Raw genomic sequence first — 23,072 nt, 5'->3', positions numbered from 1 at the left:
CAGGGAGGGCTATAAAGACAGTCAGTTAGAGGAGCCCCGGCCCAACACAACCACCTCTTTCCACAGCTAGGCCACGCCCCCGAAACATGGTCATTTGATAACTGCTATCTGCAGATTTATGGTCATCAGCTGAGTGCTCTAATTAGACTTCATGCGATATGGTTAATTGATTAAAGTCTGGACATTTGATGGTCAACCTGAACTACCATATCAACACCTAATGGTAAATTCATATGAGCTAGAGGGGCATGAAATGGCAGTGTGGTAAGTACTAATAGTTTCTCTGCTGACCTTTTGTTGTTACTTCTGTTATTGCTGTACATACTGTATTAATCAAAAGCCGTGGGCTATTGCAGCGTGACAAGACTGTAACCTTCTTTTAAGTTTCACTATAGGAATTTTACCAGCAACCGGGTGATTATACACGCTTTTGCTGGATCCTAAGGACAATTGTCACAAGTAACGGCTTAATAAAATCTGTTGGGACAAGTTCCTAATTTACCCTACTATTCTAAAGTTGATGTGGCCAGAACTGGATTAATACTTTTTATAAATATTGTTATCAAGTTACAATTTACAAGGTATAGGTTGACAAGAGTCATTAGGTAGACCACAAAATTGTTGACATGCATTAGGTCGACAGGGTCAAAAGATCGATATGGTCAATAGGACGACATGTAAAAGGTTGACAGTGCTTAAGGTTGGCAGGTACAAAAGGTCGACAAGTTGAAACGGCTTACACACATATGATCGACACAGGTTTTTTTGGGGGGTTCAGCATTTGACTTTTCATACTTTACCATCCTCGTGGACTATGATTGGGAATAGCAACTGCGAGGTACACTTATTAAGGTACCACACGCGAAAATGACACAATAAAAAAAAAAAAAGTTGTGTCTACCTTTTCTGTGTCGGCATTTTGTCATGTTGACCTTTTCATGTGACGACCTTTGACCCTGTAGACCTTTGTCTACCTTTTGGCATGTCAACATTTTCATATTTCGACCTTTTGACCCTGTAGATCTAATGCATGTCATCCATTATTGGTCGACATAATGACTGTAGACATTTTTCATGTAGATCTGATGGTCCATACCCAATTTACAAAATTAACACCAGGCTGAGTAAACATCTATGTTGCTAATCAGGTTGAACAGAGTTTCTTTACTAACCCTTTGTGCATTGATAAATTGTTACAACTAACGACTGATTAGCAGTATCATGCACTGTTTTAAATTGCATAAAAAACAAGTTATATATATATATATATATTGTTTTTACTGCACCTGCCAAGTGTTTGTTGATTGTCACTAGAGTTTTATACATTTTAATGAATAAATTAAGTTTCTAAAAACCAGTGCATCATTTTTTTATATTTCTTAGTTGGTACAATAGGGGGTTAAGTCATTCTCTAATCAGATGCTACAGGCAGTCAGATTTGCACACTAAGATTGGTGCCAGGTTTTCTTATTTGTGAAGTATTAATCAAAAACACCAATAAGAGTTATCTGCACCTTAAAAATACTATACTGGCATTTGGAGCTTCAGTTTCTGTCAGAAATGTAATTTAAGCATTTCTTAAACTGCACATATATAGGTAAATGTTTATGAGAAAGCAGAGCAAGAATGTCTCTGTCCAATTCAGCCACCAGCCGGTATAAGCAAAATAGATTTGAGAACTTAATCTAGTGATTAATTAGTGCCTACGACTAATGCAGAAGTTCTCAAATGCGGCCATTGAGGTCCAGGTTTTAAGGAAATCCTTGTTTGAGGACAGGTGTCAGTATTGTGTCAGTATTAGGGATGTAGGGGCCCACCTGATAAAGGTTCACCTTACCAAGGTAGGTGGGCTGTCACTTTTGGCCAAACGTGCTAAGAAACCTTATTATTACTCCATGTCAAATAGTAGAGTTTATTATAATTATTCTGATTATCAGTATTCTTAGTGTTTGAAGTATGCACCTGCATTTTACTTTTTTCTGCATGGCACTACAAGTTTCGGCATGGTAGAACCTCTTATTTTCTTTGAAATTAAGGTGTGTAATCCCCCACCCCATTTTTTCCTCAGCATTATTGACTTAATTAGTACCTCAGTTAATTTAATTCAACTATCTGGACTGCAGCAATTCATCCTTAAAACCTGGACTGTAATTAGTCATTAGTCAAAGGCACACTCATCATATCAACTACAACAATGTGAAAATACACAAGGTTCTCATTTGGCCCACCAACAAATAAAACCAATACACCTACACAGTCAACAGATCAGAACAATACAACAACCACTCTTATACTAAGCAACAAGTCAAACAAGACACTCCCACCAATGGCAACCAAACCCAACCATGGGTGCAAAAATTTGTAGTCATGAAGCATGCCTAAGAGCCTCCTCAGCTCAACAGATACCATAAAGCAATTAATATAAACTCATATAGGAAGAATTGGATGCAAGGGAGCCCATAATAACAAGATATACCCCATGAAGAATCCATCTCGAGCAAACACACCCAAAGCAGGCATTTACAATTTTAACCACACCACATGTACAGACACCAATATCTTATTATTAGACAAAGGATTACGATTTGCTCCAACTACTAGAACCAAAAATGTACACTCATGTACAATCATTCATAAGAAAATAACCCGTGATAAATAGCTAATCTAAAACTTCATCTTACTAAACTACACACCACTGTAAAAGCATACTGATCTCAAACTCACACCACAGGAAAGGCAACATCATCAACACATTCAAACCACAACCAACCAATGACCCAGGCACACTGGGCAAACATAGATGTAACAATCAACCTAATATCACCAAACAGAAAAAAGCACCACTCATAGAACTGAAAAACAACAAGAACCTAATAATATAGCAGGAGGGAGGGATAATAGTAAACAATAAAAAGGATTACATTACAGAATCAAACAGGATCTTTGGGGACATGGGGCAAATGTATTAAGCCTGAAGAAGTGATAAAGTAGAAGGTGATAACGCGCTAGCTCTTAACTGGCATTTTTCAAACCCAGCCTGTAACTTAACAAGTAGGAGCTGCTTGGCTGGTGCTAGGGAAGCCAATCCCGGGCCATATTTTTCAATCCCGGGAATTGGGATTGAAAAATGATCAATCCCAGGATTTCCAGGATACCCGGGATTGGTTCCCTTGCAATGTCCGTCGCCATTGTCACGCACTCCCCCATCCACATAACATACCCTCATCTGACAGGGTGGGAGGACGGGTTCACCTGCTGCAGCATTGCGTGACCGCGCCGGTGATGAGGTCCAGGCAGCAGGCAGTGTGCAGCTGTTTGCGCAGCGTGATGTCAGAGGTCATGCTGCGCAGACAGCTGCACGCCGCTGCTCACAGCCGGGAGCAGGAGGTTGTGAGCAGGGGGAGCTGGGCAGCGTCTGAGCCTCCTGAGGATGCTTAATGCTGCCCGTCATTGATAAAACAAAGGGGTTTCTTAAAACTGAAATCCCTAGGATTGAAAGCCCTAATCCCAGGATTGAATCCCGGGTAATTTTTGGCCAAAATCCCAGGATCCCGCCGTTCCTGATCCCGGGATTGGTCACCATAGCTGCGTTCTCACCTTCCACTTTATCAATTCTCCAGGCTTAAAACATCTGCTCCCATGATTACATACCATCAAACTCAAAGGAAACCCCACTGCCATTTTCAAAGAAGAGCTCCACATACTCGTGAAACATGATTTAACAGCAAAAAAAATTGTTTACTTTAATCCATCACATCCAGTGACTCCATTTTTTTACATTTCTTCCCCAAGATACAGAACAACCGCACCAGAAAGACAGATTATTTCAGGCATTAAGTCACTCACAGCAGACCTATATATACACATTGATTATTTCATTCAACAGTATGTAACACCGCAAAAATCACAACCCAAAGACATACTGTAACGCATATTTTACAGGTATTGAAAGACATTACTTGCACAGATGACATGTGACTGGCCACATGCGATGTGACCTCACTATACACAGTAATTGACCATCAACAAGGCATACAGAGTACCAAACATTTCCTAAACTCCAACAAAACATTACATCCAACACAGAGAGGTTTCATCATGGATGCAGTTATATTCATCCTGGAACACAACTATATATGGTTTCAAACTAACTTCTATCTACAGTGCACAGGGATCACTATGGGGACAAAGTTCCCACTGGATTAGAGCAACCTGTTTATGATTAAGTGGGAGGAGTATGAACACTGGCAGGGACTTGAATTCATAAAGTCCTTAGTCCAATGGTAGAGAAACAAAGACAATGTGATTTTGATATAGAAAAGGACTGAATAGAGACTTCAAGACTTCATCATACACAGGCACACAAATGCCCACAGCTTTGCATTCCCCAGCTCATTAAACACACACAAGGAATAAATCCTAGATTTGGAGATGAACATAAAGAACAATAAAACAGACACCAGAACATTTCATACAAGTTCACAATACCTCCCCTTTTTTTATTCAAGCAGCATATAATATTTGTGCATTAGGATAATCTATACACCCTGTTTGTAAATGATTCTTAATGATGATGTAATGGTGTGCATAAATTGCTGTTAAATGTATGTCATAGTAACATAGTAACATAGTATCTAAGGTTGAAAAAAGACAATTGTCCATCGAGTTCAACCTATTTGTGGTCTCCTATGCAGGATTATTTTGTATAAAATTTTGATTGATGTTGATGACTGCCGTTACGTTTTACCCCTCTTTTGTTATAATAACCATAGTGTGTGACTATGCCCCGTAACCCTGGATATCCTTATCCATTAGGAATTTATCTAACCCATTCTTAAAGGTGTTAACTGAGTCGGCCATTACAGCTCCCTCAGGCAGGGAATTCCAAACACGTATCGTCCTTACCGTAAAAAAAGCCTTTACGCCGTATTGTGCAGAATCTGCTCTAACCTGAGCTAGTGTCCACGAGTTCTCTGTCTTGATCTAACTAAAAACAGGTCCTGCGCAAGATCTGTATATTGTCCCCTTATATATTTGTAAATGTTGATCATGTCCCCTCTTAATCTTCTCTTTTCCAGTGTAAGCATGCCTAGTCTTGCAAGCCTTTCCTCGTATTCCAGCATCTCCAAACCCTTAATTAGTTTGGTCGCCCGCCACTGAACCTTTCCTAGCTCCAGGATATCCTTTTTGTAGTATGGTGCCCAGAATTGTACACAGTATTCAAGGTGTGGCCTCACAAGTGATTTATATAACGGGAGTATAATACTCTCGTCCCTAGCATCAATTCCCCATTTTATGCATGCTAATATCTTATTAGCCTTCTTTGCTGTAGTCCTGCTTTGGGTACTACTGCTTAGTTTGCTATCTATGCAGTAGTACCCAAAGTGTCCATCTCTAAAGGCTGGAGAAATCAATTTTGAGTTCTTAAGCTATGTCCACGCCGTTTCACGTAACACTGTGACATTGTTTTTTTAATAAAATATTACACTTGCTTATTATTCACAATGGACTGCACAAAGAAATTATTTTAAAAGATGTTAACAGTGATATACTTTTCACAAGCGGCCACTTTTCCAACTTGTTGAATAGGGCTAAGAAGAAATTGTTCCAAGATGTCTGACTACCACAAACAGGGCAATGTCGACTTTGACATTGATCTTTCATATAGATACCCTTGGGGGTGTATTGCCGAATTCCTTTATGTAAACCAGTGATAAAACATGTCCTATCACGTATTGATTGTATACCAATATAGGGAAATTACTATTTTCCACTAGCTTTAAAAACACGGGTAAATGCGCGTGTGCGCGCATTTACCCGTGTGTTTCCTAGTGGAAACGCCCCCTGCAAATTCCCAGATCAAGTGATCCGGGAATCCTACCTGGGTATCTTGCCGGGTTGAACATGTGTTCAACCCGGTAAGCTGTGTAGTGTGAGCGGAAGCCGTGTCGATGCGACACGGCTCCCGTTCACAGTGAATGGAAGGGCGGCGCTGGGAGATCATGTGATCTCCCAGTGCCGCCCCTGCCGCGTCACCAACCCGGCAATATGCCGGGTTGGTGAGCGCTGTGGGAATGGGAGCTGTAGCATGGGTCGCAGCCATGTCAGGCTCCCGGCTGCAACCCGTGCTACAGGTGGAAAGGGGGTATCAGTAACCAGATTTTTTGTCTAAAAAATACTTTTCTAATATGTAGTAATGAAAATATATTTCTGAAATGTCTGAATCTTGGAATAATACTAAATTTAACTTGATGAGGTCATTAATTTAAGCATAGATTATTGCATGCATGCTGGAAATGACAGCAATCACATACATTTGAACTTTTTTGGCAACTCTTACTACATATGTTTTAAATCAGAATGAAGTTTGTTACACTTTCTGGAATTTCGAAGAACCTTAAAATAATATATACGGCGCATCCTCATGTTCACGCTTAAATAGTTTGTTTAAAGCACAATCCAGACTACTCTTACCTGTGCCCATGCACAAGCAGGGGATCAGATCTTCCTGATGACATTCTGTGGCTATGTATTATATTGAATCTGTACATACACATAGGTGAGAAGGGTCTACAGATGTTTTTTTAATGCTGTCATACAAAAAAATACAATTGTATTGCAAATAAAGCTCAAATTAACTGTTTATGTCAATGAATAACTCTCTGAACATTAATTAAAATATTCAAGTAATGGTTTATCTATTTCATAATTCTAGTTTATAGAAGGTCAGACATTGAGCAACAATGAGACACAGCCTCATGAGTCTTGGCACCATTCCTCTAAAATAATCATATTGCATATTTCTATACATCTTCTGATTTTCACAAACTGTTTAGACTACAAATGAAAAGTTTTTTTCTGTTACATTTATATGCAGGAATTTCTAGTGTTTGAAAATGTGAAAAATAAATGTAAACAAAATAAAAGGATATTAAGGGGGGAATCCAATTAGCCATACAGTTTGCCGCTTGTGGAATAACTCTGGGTTTCATGCCTTCAGCTAATCATTAAAACAGTCTTTTCCTGCGTGGTAAACACTGGGTTAACACGTGCTAACCCATACACTCTGCGATAAAAGCAGAATGTATGGTCTTTCCCACGCATTCAACCCCCAGACGTTGCAATTACTTGTGGACCTTTACATGGAGCTCCTGAAGCTGCACAGAAAGGTCCCCCTCTATGGTTTAATGCGCGGAGTATCAATGGCCGAGGCTAATTGGAGTCCACCCTAAATCATTTAAAGCAGGCCAAGACTTATTTTAATTTAATATAATATACTGTAATTAGTTATCAGTGGTACTCTATAAACCTCAAAATCTGCAGAGCCGCAATCCTTATTTTCTAGTCACAGTTTCAACCAAGGTACACATCCACTTCATGGTCTTTGGAAAGGCCGCTGTCACACCATTCTGTGGTTGGTATACATTGGAAACTTCAGAGGGGAAAAGAAAAAGTCATATCATATTCCACCCTACTACCACTTTAGCTATAGCACAACTTCTACATTTTACTCATACCATAATGCTCTTTATAGCTTTTTTATCCTGAATTAATTATGAGAGTGAGGAGATATGGGAACTGTTATAATATGTGTTACTTATGTAATGAAGGCAATTCTCTTGTAACAGCAGCTAATGTACCTCACCACACATCTCATGCAGACAATCCTATCCTGGAAAATGAAGTCTAATTTCTGCATTTCAGATCACACCCTTGATCTGTCCAACTCCTCTTATTGGACATGACAGGGCAAACTTCTGGACACCTTGGCTCATAAATCAGTGTACTTCTTCAATCATATACTGTACATGTGACTCAGCATTTGTGCTACGGGATTTCTAATACCCCTTTCAGATAGCTATTGCTGAGTCGCACCTGGGATTAATACACGGTTCCTTCCCGGGTGTGACTCGGCAAGACCCTTTCAGACAAGCGGCCCAACCCGGCAATATGCCGGGATGGTGATGTCACCACTGAAGTTTGTGGAGGTGGCATGTGGAGATGAGATGATCTCCAAGCGTCGCTCTTCCTATGAAGTGTACGGGAGCTGGGTCGCATCGACCTGGCTTACCTGTTCACACCACACCGCGAGTTGGGTTGAACACATGTTCAACAGTGCTCGCTACCTGAGTTGAAATACCGGGTTGAGCTAGACCCGGATTATTTCAACTGGCCCCTTTCAGACTGAGCTGCAACCCAGGTTGCTGCACACTCACGTGCAAGAACCTGGGTTATTGATGGTGGTCTGAAAGGGGTATAAATGGCATCCAGGGGTTTATTTTCAAAACAGTGTTTTCATAAACTACTGACATTTAGAGGTCACGTTGAGGCTAATGCAATTTGAGATACATCAATAAATTGTGTCTGAAAAACATGATGAGTTGTTAAAATCAAAAGCACTAGCCAGTGCTCAGTGGATAGCTAGGTGCATTTTTTATACCAGGTCATATCATTAGTATATGCACCTGTGTTACGAAAGGACACATCATTAGATATACCTGTGTTGTGGCAGGACACATCAGCAGTATATGTGCCTGTGTAACAGCAGGACACATCAGTAGTTTATGCTCCTGTGTTATGCCAGAACACGAGTAGTATATGTGCCTGTGTTGTGGTAGTACATGCACATCAGTAGTCAGCGGTGTTTCTAGAGAGGAGGGGACCCGTGTGCAGACTCCGTGTGTGGGCCCCCTCCTCTCCTGTAGCCGTCACCGCCGCTGCTAGCGCTCTCAGCGCTGAGACTTTGGCACAATGCCAGAGTCTACAGTGCATGCGCAGGACTCCAAAAAATAGTCACCGCCCCATTTTTCCAGAGTCCTGCTCATGCGCTGTAGACTCTGGCACTATGCCAGAATCTCTAGCCCTCAGTGCGCTAGCAGCGGCAGTGATGGCTACAGGAGAGGAGGGGGCCCACACACAGTCACCGATGGACGCCGTAAAGGTAAGTATAGAAGAAATGGGTGCAGTGTGTGCGGTGTGGGCCCCCTCTGGAACCAGGGGCTTGTGGCACCGCACACACTGCACCCATTATAGATACGCCAGTGTCAGTAGTATATGCGCCATGTTTCAGCAGGACACATCAGCAGTATATCATACATTCCAACTATCCCAAATACAGCTATTCAGACACTGTCCTGCTGTCCTACCCGCAGGCCTTAGTGTACCACAGGCATGGGCTGAGCCTTTGATCACTGCAGCTCTGCCCAGGATCGGGTGATCCCTAAATAGATGGCATGTGCTTGGTATTTAAACATTGCTGGGAGATGAGACTGAGAGCTGCCTAGCTGCTTATCCTTTTCTTACTTAAACCATCTTCGACAGCACCAAGGGGTCCATTCATGAAGCAGTGAAACGAGTAGAGAAACAGACCAGAGAAGTTGTCCATGGCAACCAATCAGCATCTCCCTTACATTTTATAGAATGTAATTGATAAAGGCTTCCTTCAAAGCTGATTGGTTGCTATGGGCGACTTCTCCACCAGACCTCTTCTCCACTCTTTTCACTGCTTCATGAATAGCCCTTCAATAGACCCTGACATCCTGATACTTATTTCAGTGTTGTCTGCTGATGCAGCTTTGTTTATATTGAATACATACAGGATGCTGGATGTCAATATCCCGACAGTGGCATCCTGTCCGTCAGAATGCCGGCAGCCCGGGCGAGCGCTAAGAGTTCCCTTGCGGGCTTGCTGTACTCGCCACGCGGCAGGCTCGGTGGCTCGCTCGCCACAGGATCTGTTCCCAATCTATGGGTATTGTGGACACCCACGAGTGGGAATAGGCCTGTTGCGATGGTATTCCGGCTGTTGGGATTTTGGCGTCAGTATCCCAAACGCCGGGATCCCAACAGCCATCATGTTAGCCGCAACCCGTTAATATACCACTGGACTTGTCCTATATTGTCTTCATCTGTAAGTCACTATGTTGCTGTTTTGATTATTCATTTATGTACTCTGTAATTGATGTACTCTGCAGATCCCTTGTGGCGCCATATAAATAAAGGGTTATGCCAGGACACATAAATAGTATACATGCCCCCTGTGTTGCAACAGGACACATCAGTAGTATATGCACCTGTGTTGTGCCAGTACATATCATTAGTGTATGTGCCTGTTTTAAAGGACACATCAGTAGTATATATACCTGTATTGTGCCAGTACACATCAGTAGTATTTGCACCTATTTCATGGTGCAACACATTAGTTGTATATGCACCAATGTTACACCAAGACACATCTGTAGTATATGCGCCTGTGTTACACCAAGACACATCAGTAATACATGCGCCTGTGTTACAGCAGGAAACATCAGTAGTATATGCGCCTGTGTTACAGCAGGAAACATCAGTAGTATATGCACCTGTGTTACAGCAGGAAACATCAGTAGTATATGCGCCTGTGTTATACCAGGACACATCTGTAGTATATGCGCCTGTGTTACACCAAGACACATCAGTAATACATGCGCCTGTGTTACAGCAGGACACATCAGTAGTATATACGCCTGTGTTACACCAAGACACATCAGTAATATATGCGCCTGTGTTACAGCAGGACACATCAGTAATACATGCGCCTGTGTTACAGCAGGACACATCAGTAGTATATGCGCCTGTGTTACACCAAGACACATCAGTAGTATATGCGCCTGTGTTACAGCAGGACACATCAGTAATACATGCGCCTGTGTTACAGCAGGACACATCAGTAGTATATGCGCCTGTGTTACACCAAGACACATCAGTAGTATATGCGCCTGTGTTACAGCAGGAAACATCTGTAGTATATGTGCCTGTGTTACAGCAGGAAACATCTGTAGTATATGCGCCTGTGTTACAGCAAGACACATCAGTAGTATATGCGCCTGTGTTACAGCAGGAAATATCAGTAGTATATGCGCCTGTGTTACAGCAGGAAACATCTGTAGTATATGCGCCTGTGTTACAGCAAGACACATCAGTAGTATATGCGCCTGTGTTACAGCAGGACACATCAGTAATACATGCGCCTGTGTTACAGCAGGAAACATCTGTAGTATATGCGCCTGTGTTACAGCAGGAAACATCTGTAGTATATGCGCCTGTGTTACAGCAAGACACATCAGTAGTATATGCGCCTGTGTTACAGCAGGAAATATCAGTAGTATATGCGCCTGTGTTACAGCAAGACACATCAGTAGTATATGCGCCTGTGTTACAGCAGGAAATATCAGTAGTATATGCGCCTGTGTTACAGCAGGAAACAACTGTAGTATATGCGCCTGTGTTACAGCAGGAAACATCTGTAGTATATGCGCCTGTGTTACAGCAGGAAACATCTGTAGTATATGCGCCTGTGTTACAGCAGGACACATCAGTAGTATATGCGCCTGTGTTACAGCAGGAAATATCAGTAGTATATGCGCCTGTGTTACAGCAGGAAACATCTGTAGTATATGCGCCTGTGTTACAGCAGGAAACATCAGTAGTATATGCGCCTGTGTTACAGCAAGACACATCAGTAGTATATGCGCCTGTGTTACACCAAGACACATCAGTAATACATGCGCCTGTGTTACAGCAGGACACATCAGTAGTATATGCGCCTGTGTTACAGCAGGACACATCAGTAATACATGCGCCTGTGTTACAGCAGGACACATCAGTAGTATATGCGCCTGTGTTACACCAAGACACATCAGTAGTATATGCGCCTGTGTTACAGCAGGACACATCAGTAATACATGCGCCTGTGTTACAGCAGGACACATCAGTAGTATATGCGCCTGTGTTACACCAAGACACATCAGTAGTATATGCGCCTGTGTTACAGCAGGAAACATCTGTAGTATATGCGCCTGTGTTACAGCAGGAAACATCTGTAGTATATGCGCCTGTGTTACAGCAAGACACATCAGTAGTATATGCGCCTGTGTTACAGCAGGAAATATCAGTAGTATATGCGCCTGTATTACAGCAGGAAACATCTGTAGTATATGCGCCTGTGTTACAGCAGGAAACATCAGTAGTATATGCGCCTGTGTTACAGCAAGACACATCAGTAGTATATGCGCCTGTGTTACAGCAAGACACATCAGTAGTATATGCGCCTGTGTTACAGCAGGAAACATCAGTAGTATATGCGCCTGTGTTACAGCAGGAAACATCTGTAGTATATGCGCCTGTGTTAAAGCAGGACACATCAGTAGTATATGCACCTGTGTTATACCAGGACACATCTGTAGTATTTGCACCTGTTTCATTGTGCAACACATCAGTTGTATATGCACCAATGTTACACCAGGACACATCAGCAGTTAGGAGTCTGGTTTATGTTTTGTATAAATAAGACAGTCTTTATGCATCTGGAAAGAGTAATTAAGAAAGTATATTGGCATTAAACACACCAGCATACAAACGCAGCTTCAAAATAAATGTGTAAACTAAATGCAATTAAAAATGAACACCTGATGCTTTCTCATTTAGCAGACAAATGTTTATCTGCTTGCAATCAAGCAATGCGATTCAGTCTCAAATATTTCTTATAGAATATGATGTTTTAGCCTCAGCAATGTTTATTTAGGCAGTTGGAAGGTTTAAATCATATATTGTGGCCAATCATCATCAACATCATTTTTGTAACTTGCACCAAGGGCTGAGCACTTACAAGTTCCCATCTTCTATGTCCCAGTCTTCATGGGTTGTCTTTACACCAACATACAGTACGTCTTCTGCTGATCTGCCTTTTCAATTGAATTGGTAGGCGCTGCAAGAAGTCATAAGCTCAATAGTTGACTATAATCAAACACAAGTAGTGATTTATATGCAATGCAACACAACCCTGCCAATTCATATTCATAAAGTCTAGTAAATGCAAATCATCACTGACAGACCAATTAATGTAAAAGAATGTACCTGTATATACATAGACCTATGTGCCCTGGTAAGACTAAGTTTTCATGTAAATGAAGAACACTACAGATACAAAGCCACTTTTGCAGCGTGTCGCTGCCTTTTAGAATTACATAAATGATCAATATGTGCAGGAATGTGACAGGAGGGTGAATCTATTGAAGACAATATGCATGCTGGATAACATACTGTACATCGGGCAGTTTCAAACTACCTTACATATAGTATAGTCTACTTTACTGCTTCACTGATTAAGGGGATTGAATATGAGAGATTCTATATAAGGTGGATATGAAAGATTTACAGTTTAATAATCAATGTAAAACTAAAACAATGTAGAACATCTTTTTTTATTAATATCCAAAGTGAAAAATAGCATGTGTATAAAATGCAGTCTGGTAAAAGGGAGGCCTATCATCTGTATACAAGCAGTATGATTCCCCAACTACAGAAGCTGGTATTGCGCATCACAGACAGCATTTAGCAGCAGTTTCAGAATGAGTTATAGTCCCTTAGAACTCGTTTTTGATGCAAAAAGGGGTTATGACATCAGTACACTAGTTAGCAAACAGTGTTAAGCTTATGCCAGCAATAGGGACCCAGCAAAGACTTTCTGGCTTCAACAAGTCCTTCCAGGCCTTACTGAGTGCCCGCTGGGATGAAGCACTATGCTCCACTGAAAACATGCCTTAGTAAGTGACATATCACTGGTAGCATTATGCTGCTGGCAACACAGCAAAGCAGGTCCATCATAATATGTGGGCACACTGGGAAACTGCCCTGAGCCTCACAATTCTAGGAAACTTTGAACTGATCTTGCTGAGTTGGGGGTCATCTGTCCCCCTGACTGATGCCTCCGGAGCTTCTATAGAGATGTTGCCTTGGTGCTCTGATTGCAAATTACACACAATCAGAGCGGCTAGGCAGCATTCTCTACCTACCCTCAGTCTGCAGACAGAGAGTGAATGGCTTTCAGCATGCTGATTGGTGAATGGCTGTAGCTATCCACCAATCAGAGTGCTGACAGCCATTCACTGAATGGAAGAATGTAGAGAGACAGTGCGGGACCGCAGGAAGGGTAATTTAATTTTTTTTTTTTTTTTACTATTTAGTGCTGTGAATAGGGAGGTAGAGGCACCAGTGCATTGCTTTGCCCAGTGCCTACAATGCTGTTAAGATGGCCCTACACCAGAGGACGCCACAGAGGAGGGGGTCACCACCGGACCTTGCTGGACAGGTAAGTCATGTTAAATACTAGCGGCATTTTAGTAAGTATCACTATGAGATTCATTGAGATGAAACAATTAGTCTCAATATTAAATGGAGGCCTTTGTGACCCATCATTCACCTGTCAAGAGAGACATCAATAATCCTTTCCAAACAATTATGCAGCTTAGGTCAGTGACGTGAAATGCAAGCTTATACACAATTAATAAATATTTATGGATACAATTTGTATTTCATAGAGTAATTGTGAGCCACAAGAACGCACGGTTGGCTGAATCCAGCTGTAACTGCCAGGTGTGCAGGTCTGACCTATCCATTCCATTAACAGTCCAGGACATATGGAGAATTATTTTATTAATGAAGTAAATATAAGTAAAAAAAATAACTTCCAACATCCTTGTCAATATTTCAGTGCCCAAACAGTCTACATGCTGCCAAGAGAAGACTTTGTAACCTGACGTCTCATATCCTTAAGCTCACGCATGGAATAACAATATAAAACACAAGTTATTTTCTGTTGTCAGACATTCTAGCCGGTTTTCACACCGTCCCAGTTTCTGCTTTACATTACCTCTCCCTTTGATACAGTAACCCTTTCAAAGCCAACAAATTCTAAAAAGCAAGCAGACATATGTTTTACTTGATGGAAACGTGCTGGCATACTATTAAGTTTCCCTTTCTCAGTTCAAGTAACTGTTTCTACATTTTCTTACTTGCACAGCTTATTTTGTACATGTACAGCTATTCAACAGTTTATATATAATATAATCACGCAAGCTTATGCAGTTTCTTTTCAGCATAACAATTTATACCAGAGCTTCTCAAACGCAATCCTCAAAGCACCCTTATGGTTCAGGTTTTAGGTATATCCATGGCTAAGTATAGATGGTTAAAGCAAATTGACTGTAGTACTAATTAAGTCACCTGTGGCCAAGCATGGATAAACTTAAAACCTGGACCGATGGGGTGCCTAGAGGACCGTGTTTGAGAACCTCTGATTTATACATTGTTTCATGCTATTGCTTTGTTCCAAATATGTATGTGGTAAGCTTTTTCTATAAATAGGACAGTAACATGAAACTAAAACAGGACTGTCACAATAGAGAACGCATATTCCTACATTGAAGAATGTGGCGGATGCTTTACGATGCTGGTGACTAGTGTGATAATGGCATACTTACCTACTTTTTATTTCTCCTCACCAGCAGAAGTTCGAAGAGAAGACACTGCAGGAACCTTTGAGGGGCGGGGCCGGGCTGTGACAGCAATCCCCACCCCCACATCGGTAAAATGACACGATTTGCAGGTCTGCGGGAAGGGGGCAGGGCTAAAATGATGCGATTCACATCATTTCAGCCCCTCCTCCTTCCCACGGACATGCGAATACTGGAGAGTATCTCTCCATTCTGTCCGTTTCACTAGGATGTGGGCAGGATGCTGGAGATCTGCCTGCTCTTCCAGGGGTACAGGGGTGCTACCCCAAAAACCGGAAGCCTCCTGCAAATTTCGGGAGAATAGGCAAGTATGGATAATGTGGCATTATCAGTGCCCACAATAGCCATAGGTTGTGTTTCAGCTCAATGGCACTTGAAACTAGTGCCTTAATTTATTCACCTTGTGACAGCCACTCTGATTAGTTTAAAGAGCTGTTTAAAGTATCTCAAAGTCATGTGACCAATGCATACCTCCCAACATGACCCTCTCCAGGAGGGACACAATGCTCTGCTCCTGAACTTCCCTCTTAATTTATGATTGCCATCACCTGTGCTGAAACACCTTTCTTATCCATTATTAATCTGTTTAAAACGTGTTGGCAATCATAAATTAATAGAAAAGTTTATAAGCAGATCATTTTTTCTCTCCTGGAGATGGTCATGTTGGGATGTATGCCAATGTGACTGCAGTTCTGCCAGCAGCTGTGCAGCCAATTATTAATCAATGTGGTGTATGCAGGGGCTCTAGAAATACATGTTTAAAAAAATTAGTAACAATGTTTTCTCGAATCTATGCTTGTGCCAAAGAATGTTACCCAATTTCAAATTTCTATAATTAAATATACAAAATGTAGCAGTTGTAATAACAGCATAAAAGTAAATAATGAGCAGAATAAAGAACATTTACATGTTTAGAGAAAACATGTAGTAAAGAAGAAAGCATATAGAAATGTACTGTACTGTAGGTTATTTTTGACTTTCCAGATTTTTGTATATTTAGAGAAGCATGTAGTAATCGTTCTCTGCATTTTATATGCTCACACAAGGTGACTGATTTACAAGAATTTATGAGGCAGATTATTTTGTATAGTGATGAGTCTGCTTCTCTAGTCTTCAACAGTTGACATTATTTTGTAGGTAAAAAGTATAAATATACAGTTTCACATTTTTATTTTACATTCAAAATTATTTCGAATTCAAATGCATGTAGTTATAGTGTTTGAAGAGATTAGATGGCTATATTAAGCAATGAGTACTTTTTATAATAAAGGATAAAAGATACAAATGCTCTATGCCAGTGGTTCTCAAACTCGATCCTCTGGACCCCACACGGTTCACGTTTTCCATGTCACCCAGCAGGTGCACTGTGTATCACCAACTGTCACATTTTAAACATGAACCGCGTGGACCGAGTTTGAGAACCTGTGCTCTATGCAAAACCATTAATTGATATGGGAGGTTATGTGGTATATTTATGAAAGTGCGGGTTTTTAGAAGTGAAGATGTTGCCCATAGCATCCAGATTCCACATATCATTTATTTAACACCTTCCAAACGAGTTCCCAAATATGATCCTAAAGGCACAATAAGGCAGGGACGTGCCTCACCCAACCGCACTTCACTGCACTAAGGACCCTATTCAGTATTAGTCTCGCATGCTGGGGGCCGCCCATTGCAGGGCAAAACCGCCCAACATGCTAACCCCCGCGCGACCATGCACTGATTGTTATTGTGCCGCAATTAGTGCACGGTCGCAGTAAGTAAGGAAGTAAGGAAACCTCCTGCCAGCACAGCCTGGCTGCGATGGCCAGAGGGCCGCCGACATCTTTTTGGATTGCAGTGGCTGCGTGTGACGTCACACAGCCACCCCAATCATGCATCATGGCACGCACCCCATTTGGATGCCACCGCCACCATTTCCCTAACACCGCCCCCTCAACGCTCCATCTCCGCCTTGGAAATGGAGCGTTGCTGCCCGCACATCATGGAGGAGAGAGGAGGGGAGATGCGGAGGATGGCAGCGGTGGTGGTAGGTGCAAGCAGGCACCTCTGTATATATCTAATTGCAGTGATAGTAGTGGGGATGTGGGGGTCTGTGCGGGCACCATTGCGTTCTTCTCCTAAATTCCTGGAGAGGAACGCTCATGATTGGTGGAGATGCCAATTTAAAAAATGGCGCAAGTGCCATAATTGGCTCAACCACAGTACCATTTTAGAATTTCAAGATGGCCCTTTGGGCTGACTAATATTAGTCTGCTTGTCAGGGGGCATGCAGTCCAACGGCAGAGGAAGAGCTGAGAAGAGCTCTTTAACACATGAAGATGCTGAAATCCTGGGTGGACGGCAGCCAATGCAAAAAGCTCACTGGCCAACGGCCCCTAGGTGAAGATGTGGCATGAAGATGACGATAGTCCCATGTAAAATAGTTCAAAGGCCACTGCGACCCAAGGAGAAGACTGCTGTTTGATAACATTTATACAAACATAGGTGTGTTTTTTCTTTTTTTCTTTTTTTTTGATCTCCTTTACAGGGAGACTACGGGTGCCAGTGGGCCCTTAATGTCTGGGCATGCTAGCACTTGTGGTTCTTCAAACGCTGGTATTCTGAACCATGCTTGCAGGGACATGTACAGTGTCGGACTGGGGGATGAAGAGCCCACCGGGGAATGCCGTGGTAGGGGCCCATGTTTAGGGGTGTGGTCAGTCTCCAGAGGGGGTGTGGCCAGCCACTACATTGATTTGCCGAACCATTACTGAGTGCAAGGGCTGGGCCCCTTGACAAATATATAAATACTGATGGTGCGTGCATGATAATGTACCAGATAAATATTGACAATGTACTGTAGAGAATATATCATAGTCCTGTGCAGTATAAGGTAACATATGTATAATGTATAATTCAAGAACACAGTCTGGAACCTGATCACTAGAGGAGGAGGAGGGCCCTCAGGCAGTAGGGCCCACCGGTGGTTTCCCCTGTACCCCTGTGGGCCAGTCCATCCCTGGACATGTAGTCCCACTGTTATGGTCAATATTGTTTTGTCTTCTTTCAACCTTGCATCCACTGCCCAGGTGTGCAGGGGATAGCCACGGACTTCAGCCCAGGCCTGGGGTGCCCTGGAGGGGGTCCCTACTTCCCGTGGAATCCCCAGCATGGGCTGTCTAGTAAGGGGAAGAATGCTTTGGACGGGGAACCCGTCAAGTGTGTCTCCTGGCTGTGGCATTACCCCACTGCTGGTGGGCCTGGTTATAAAGATATGGATAACCCCTACTCATTTTTTTCCTGTATTTTTAGAACCAGGTCCATCTCCAAGAGGCCAGTACTGGTTCATTAAACATGTGAGACCCCTACACATTATGATTCCTGTATTTTGTGCCGGTTATGCTTTGAGGTGACCCCACACACTTTGTCAGCTGTCAACCTCACATCCACTGCCCCTCAGCCCAGGCCTGGTTACCACTTGAGAGGGGGAACCCCTTTATTGGGAGGGTCCCTACTTCCCTAGGAATTCCCAGCCTGGGCTGACTAGTTGTGGGGGATAATGCTTTGGCCGTAGGACACATGATGTATGTCCCCTGGCTGTGGCAGTACCCCCTTGCTAGTGGATCCCAGTGCTAATTCTAAAAATATGGGGGACCCCTACACATTTTGTTCCCTTTATTTGTTGGACCATGGCCGCACAAAGAGCCTGGGGCTGATTATGCTTTTGGGAAGCGGGTGGGTACCCAGCTCTTTGTTTTTTCATAATTTTTAACTATTAACAGAATAGTTCAATGTACTGGTAGCGTACTGATATTAAGTTCAAGAGTAGAAGGGGGTTGGTGGGTAGTAGTAGTAGTAGTAGTACTCCCATTGTTTGAATTTTCTAAATGTGACTAGAAAAATGACAATTAGTTGAGGTGTTGTATGGGCACTTTCAAGATATACAGATCAATATTTGGAAGGAAAAAAATCTGTAATGTATGGGCAAAATTAGATGGATTGGGGAAACTATGTACCTGGGGGGAAAAAATCACAAGATCTGTGAACCATTAAATTGTGATTTGCTGATGACTTAAGATATTGGGCATAATTCACACTGATTCTCGTGCTGCTTTTGCCATAGTCAAGTCTGCTACTGTATGCTATGGCTAGTATCAGTCCTTCCCCTGGAGTATGTACAAACATGAGTTTGAATGTGCAAGGGCTAAGATTCCTACTTTGAGCATCTGTAATACATCTTGATGCATCCTCAGACACCACCATTAGTAACACCATCAAAACTTTCAGCAAGCCTATGGCAGAAGCAGATTTTTCTTCTGAGTATGGCCTCCAATGTGATTGATTAAGCATCCGTGTAGACAACCACTTCAGCAACACTCCTGTGACACTCCCATTACACACCCATAAGACGGGCCATCACTATGGATTGGAATAGCTAGCTCCTAGTTATCTTTAGAGATGAGCGCCGGAAATTTTTCGGGTTTTGTGTTTTGGTTTTGGGTTCGGTTCCGCGGCCGTGTTTTGGGTTCGACCGCGTTTTGGCAAAACCTCACCGAATTTTTTTTGTCGGATTCGGGTGTGTTTTGGATTCGGGTGTTTTTTTCCAAAAAACCTAAAAAACAGCTTAAATCATAGAATTTGGCGGTCATTTTGATCCCAAAGTATTATTAACCTCAAAAACCATAATTTCCACTCATTTTCAGTCTATTCTGAATACCTCACACCTCACAATATTATTTTTAGTCCTAAAATTTGCACCGAGGTCGCTGTGTGAGTAAGATAAGCGACCCTAGTGGCCGACACAAACACCGGGCCCATCTAGGAGTGGCACTGCAGTGTCACGCAGGATGGCCCTTCCAAAAAACCCTCCCCAAACAGCACATGACGCAAAGAAAAAAAGAGGCGCAATGAGGTAGCTGTGTGAGTAAGATTAGCGACCCTAGTGGCCGACACAAACACCGGGCCCATCTAGGAGTGGCACTGCAGTGTCACGCAGGATGTCCCTTCCAAAAAACCCTCCCCAAACAGCACGACGCAAAGAAAAAAAGAGGCGCAATGAGGTAGCTGTGTGAGTAAGATAAGCGACCCTAGTGGCCGACACAAACACCGGGCCCATCTAGGAGTGTCACTGCAGTGTCACGCAGGATGTCCCTTCCAAAAAACCCTCCCCAAACAGCACATGACGCAAAGAAAAAAAGAGGCGCAATGAGGTAGCTGTGTGAGTAAGATAAGCGACCCTAGTGGCCGACACAAACACCGGGCCCATCTAGGAGTGGCACTGCAGTGTCACGCAGGATGTCCCTTCCAAAAAACCCTCCCCAAACAGCACATGACGCAAAGAAAAAGAAAAGAAAAAAGAGGTGCAAGATGGAATTGTCCTTGGGCCCTCCCACCCACCCTTATGTTGTATAAACAAAACAGGACATGCACACTTTAACCAACCCATCATTTCAGTGACAGGGTCTGCCACACGACTGTGACTGATATGACGGGTTGGTTTGGACCCCCCCCAAAAAAGAAGCAATTAATCTCTCCTTGCACAAACTGGCTCTACAGAGGCAAGATGTCCACCTCATCATCACCCTCCGATATATCACCGTGTACATCCCCCTCCTCACAGATTATCAATTCGTCCACACTGGAATCCACCATCTCAGCTCCCTGTGTACTTTGTGGAGGCAATTGCTGCTGGTCAATGTCTCCGCGGAGGAATTGATTATAATTCATTTTAATGAACATCATCTTCTCCACATTTTCTGGATGTAACCTCGTACGCCGATTGCTGACAAGGTGAGCGGCGGCACTAAACACTCTTTCGGAGTACACACGTGTGGGAGGGCAACTTAGGTAGAATAAAGCCAGTTTGTGCAAGGGCCTCCAAATTGCCTCTTTTTCCTGCCAGTATAAGTACGGACTGTGTGACGTGCCTACTTGGATGCGGTCACTCATATAATCCTCCACCATTCTATCAATGTTGAGAGAATCATATGCAGTGACAGTAGATGACATGTCCGTAATCGTTGTCAGGTCCTTCAGTCCGGACCAGATGTCAGCATCAGCAGTCGCTCCAGACTGCCCTGCATCACCGCCAGCGGGTGGGCTCGGAATTCTGAGCCTTTTCCTCGCACCCCCAGTTGCGGGAGAATGTGAAGGAGGAGATGTTGACAGGTCGCGTTCCGCTTGACTTGACAATTTTGTCACCAGCAGGTCTTTCAACCCCAGCAGACTTGTGTCTGCCGGAAAGAGAGATCCAAGGTAGGCTTTAAATCTAGGATCGAGCACGGTGGCCAAAATGTAGTGCTCTGATTTCAACAGATTGACCACCCGTGAATCCTTGTTAAGCGAATTAAGGGCTCCATCCACAAGTCCCACATGCCTAGCGGAATCGCTCCGTGTTAGCTCCTCCTTCAATGTCTCCAGCTTCTTCTGCAAAAGCCTGATGAGGGGAATGACCTGACTCAGGCTGGCAGTGTCTGAACTGACTTCACGTGTGGCAAGTTCAAAGGGCATCAGAACCTTGCACAACGTTGAAATCATTCTCCACTGCGCTTGAGACAGGTGCATTCCACCTACTATATCGTGCTCAATTGTATAGGCTTGAATGGCCTTTTGCTGCTCCTCCAACCTCTGAAGCATATAGAGGGTTGAATTCCACCTCGTTACCACTTCTTGCTTCAGATGATGGCAGGGCAGGTTCAGTAGTTTTTGGTGGTGCTCCAGTCTTCTGTACGTGGTGCCTGTACGCCGAAAGTGTCCCGCAATTCTTCTGGCCACCGACAGCATCTCTTGCACGCCCCTGTCGTTTTTTAAAAAATTCTGCACCACCAAATTCAAGGTATGTGCAAAACATGGGACGTGCTGGAATTTGCCCATATTTAATGCACACACAATATTGCTGGCGTTGTCCGATGCCACAAATCCACAGGAGAGTCCAATTGGGGTAAGCCATTCCGCGATGATCTTCCTCAGTTGCCGTAAGAGGTTTTCAGCTGTGTGCGTATTCTGGAAAGCGGTGATACAAAGCGTAGCCTGCCTAGGAAAGAGTTGGCGTTTGCGAGATGCTGCTACTGGTGCCGCCGCTGCTGTTCTTGCGGCGGGAGTCCATACATCTACCCAGTGGGCTGTCACAGTCATATAGTCCTGACCCTGCCCTGCTCCACTTGTCCACATGTCCGTGGTTAAGTGGACATTGGGTACAACTACATTTTTTAGGACACTGGTGAGTCTTTTTCTGACGTCCGTGTACATTCTCGGTATCGCCTGCCTAGAGAAGTGGAACCTAGATGGTATTTGGTAACGGGGGCACACTGCCTCAATAAATTGTCTAGTTCCCTGTGAACTAACGGCGGATACCGGACGCACGTCTAACACCAACATAGTTGTCAAGGCCTCAGTTATCCGCTTTGCAGCAGGATGACTGCTGTGATATTTCATCTTCCTCGCAAAGGACTGTTGAACAGTCAATTGCTTACTGGAAGTAGTACAAGTGGGCTTACGACTTCCCCTCTGGGATGACCATCGACTCCCAGCAGCAACAACAGCAGCGCCAGCAGCAGTAGGCGTTACACGCAAGGATGCATCGGAGGAATCCCAGGCAGGAGAGGACTCGTCAGAATTGCCAGTGACATTGCCTGCAGGACTATTGGCATTCCTGGGGAAGGAGGAAATTGACACTGAGGGAGTTGGTGGGGTGGTTTGCGTGAGCTTGGTTACAAGAGGAAGGGATTTACTGGTCAGTGGACTGCTTCCGCTGTCACCCAA

At 43.3% G+C, this 23,072-nt stretch overlaps 1 long non-coding RNA gene across 1 annotated transcript in view; it reads right to left on the bottom strand.

The window, feature by feature from the left end:
- Positions 1-6,651: 6,651 nt before the first annotated feature.
- Positions 6,652-23,072, bottom strand: part of LOC134911752 (uncharacterized) — an 80,267-nt gene continuing 63,846 nt past the window's right edge. Inside the window, exons 2-3 of the long non-coding RNA XR_010176813.1 lie at positions 12,644-12,742; positions 6,652-7,432 (exon numbers count right to left, since the gene is read on the bottom strand). This is a non-coding gene — a long non-coding RNA (uncharacterized LOC134911752). The remainder of the gene's footprint in view (positions 7,433-12,643; positions 12,743-23,072) is intronic.

This window comes from Pseudophryne corroboree, chromosome 4 (assembly GCF_028390025.1).
Source record: "Pseudophryne corroboree isolate aPseCor3 chromosome 4, aPseCor3.hap2, whole genome shotgun sequence".
Classification (NCBI taxonomy): domain Eukaryota; kingdom Metazoa; phylum Chordata; class Amphibia; order Anura; family Myobatrachidae; genus Pseudophryne; species Pseudophryne corroboree.
Note: the sequence above shows the minus strand (reverse complement) of the source record. Positions and strands in the feature narration are given on the sequence as shown.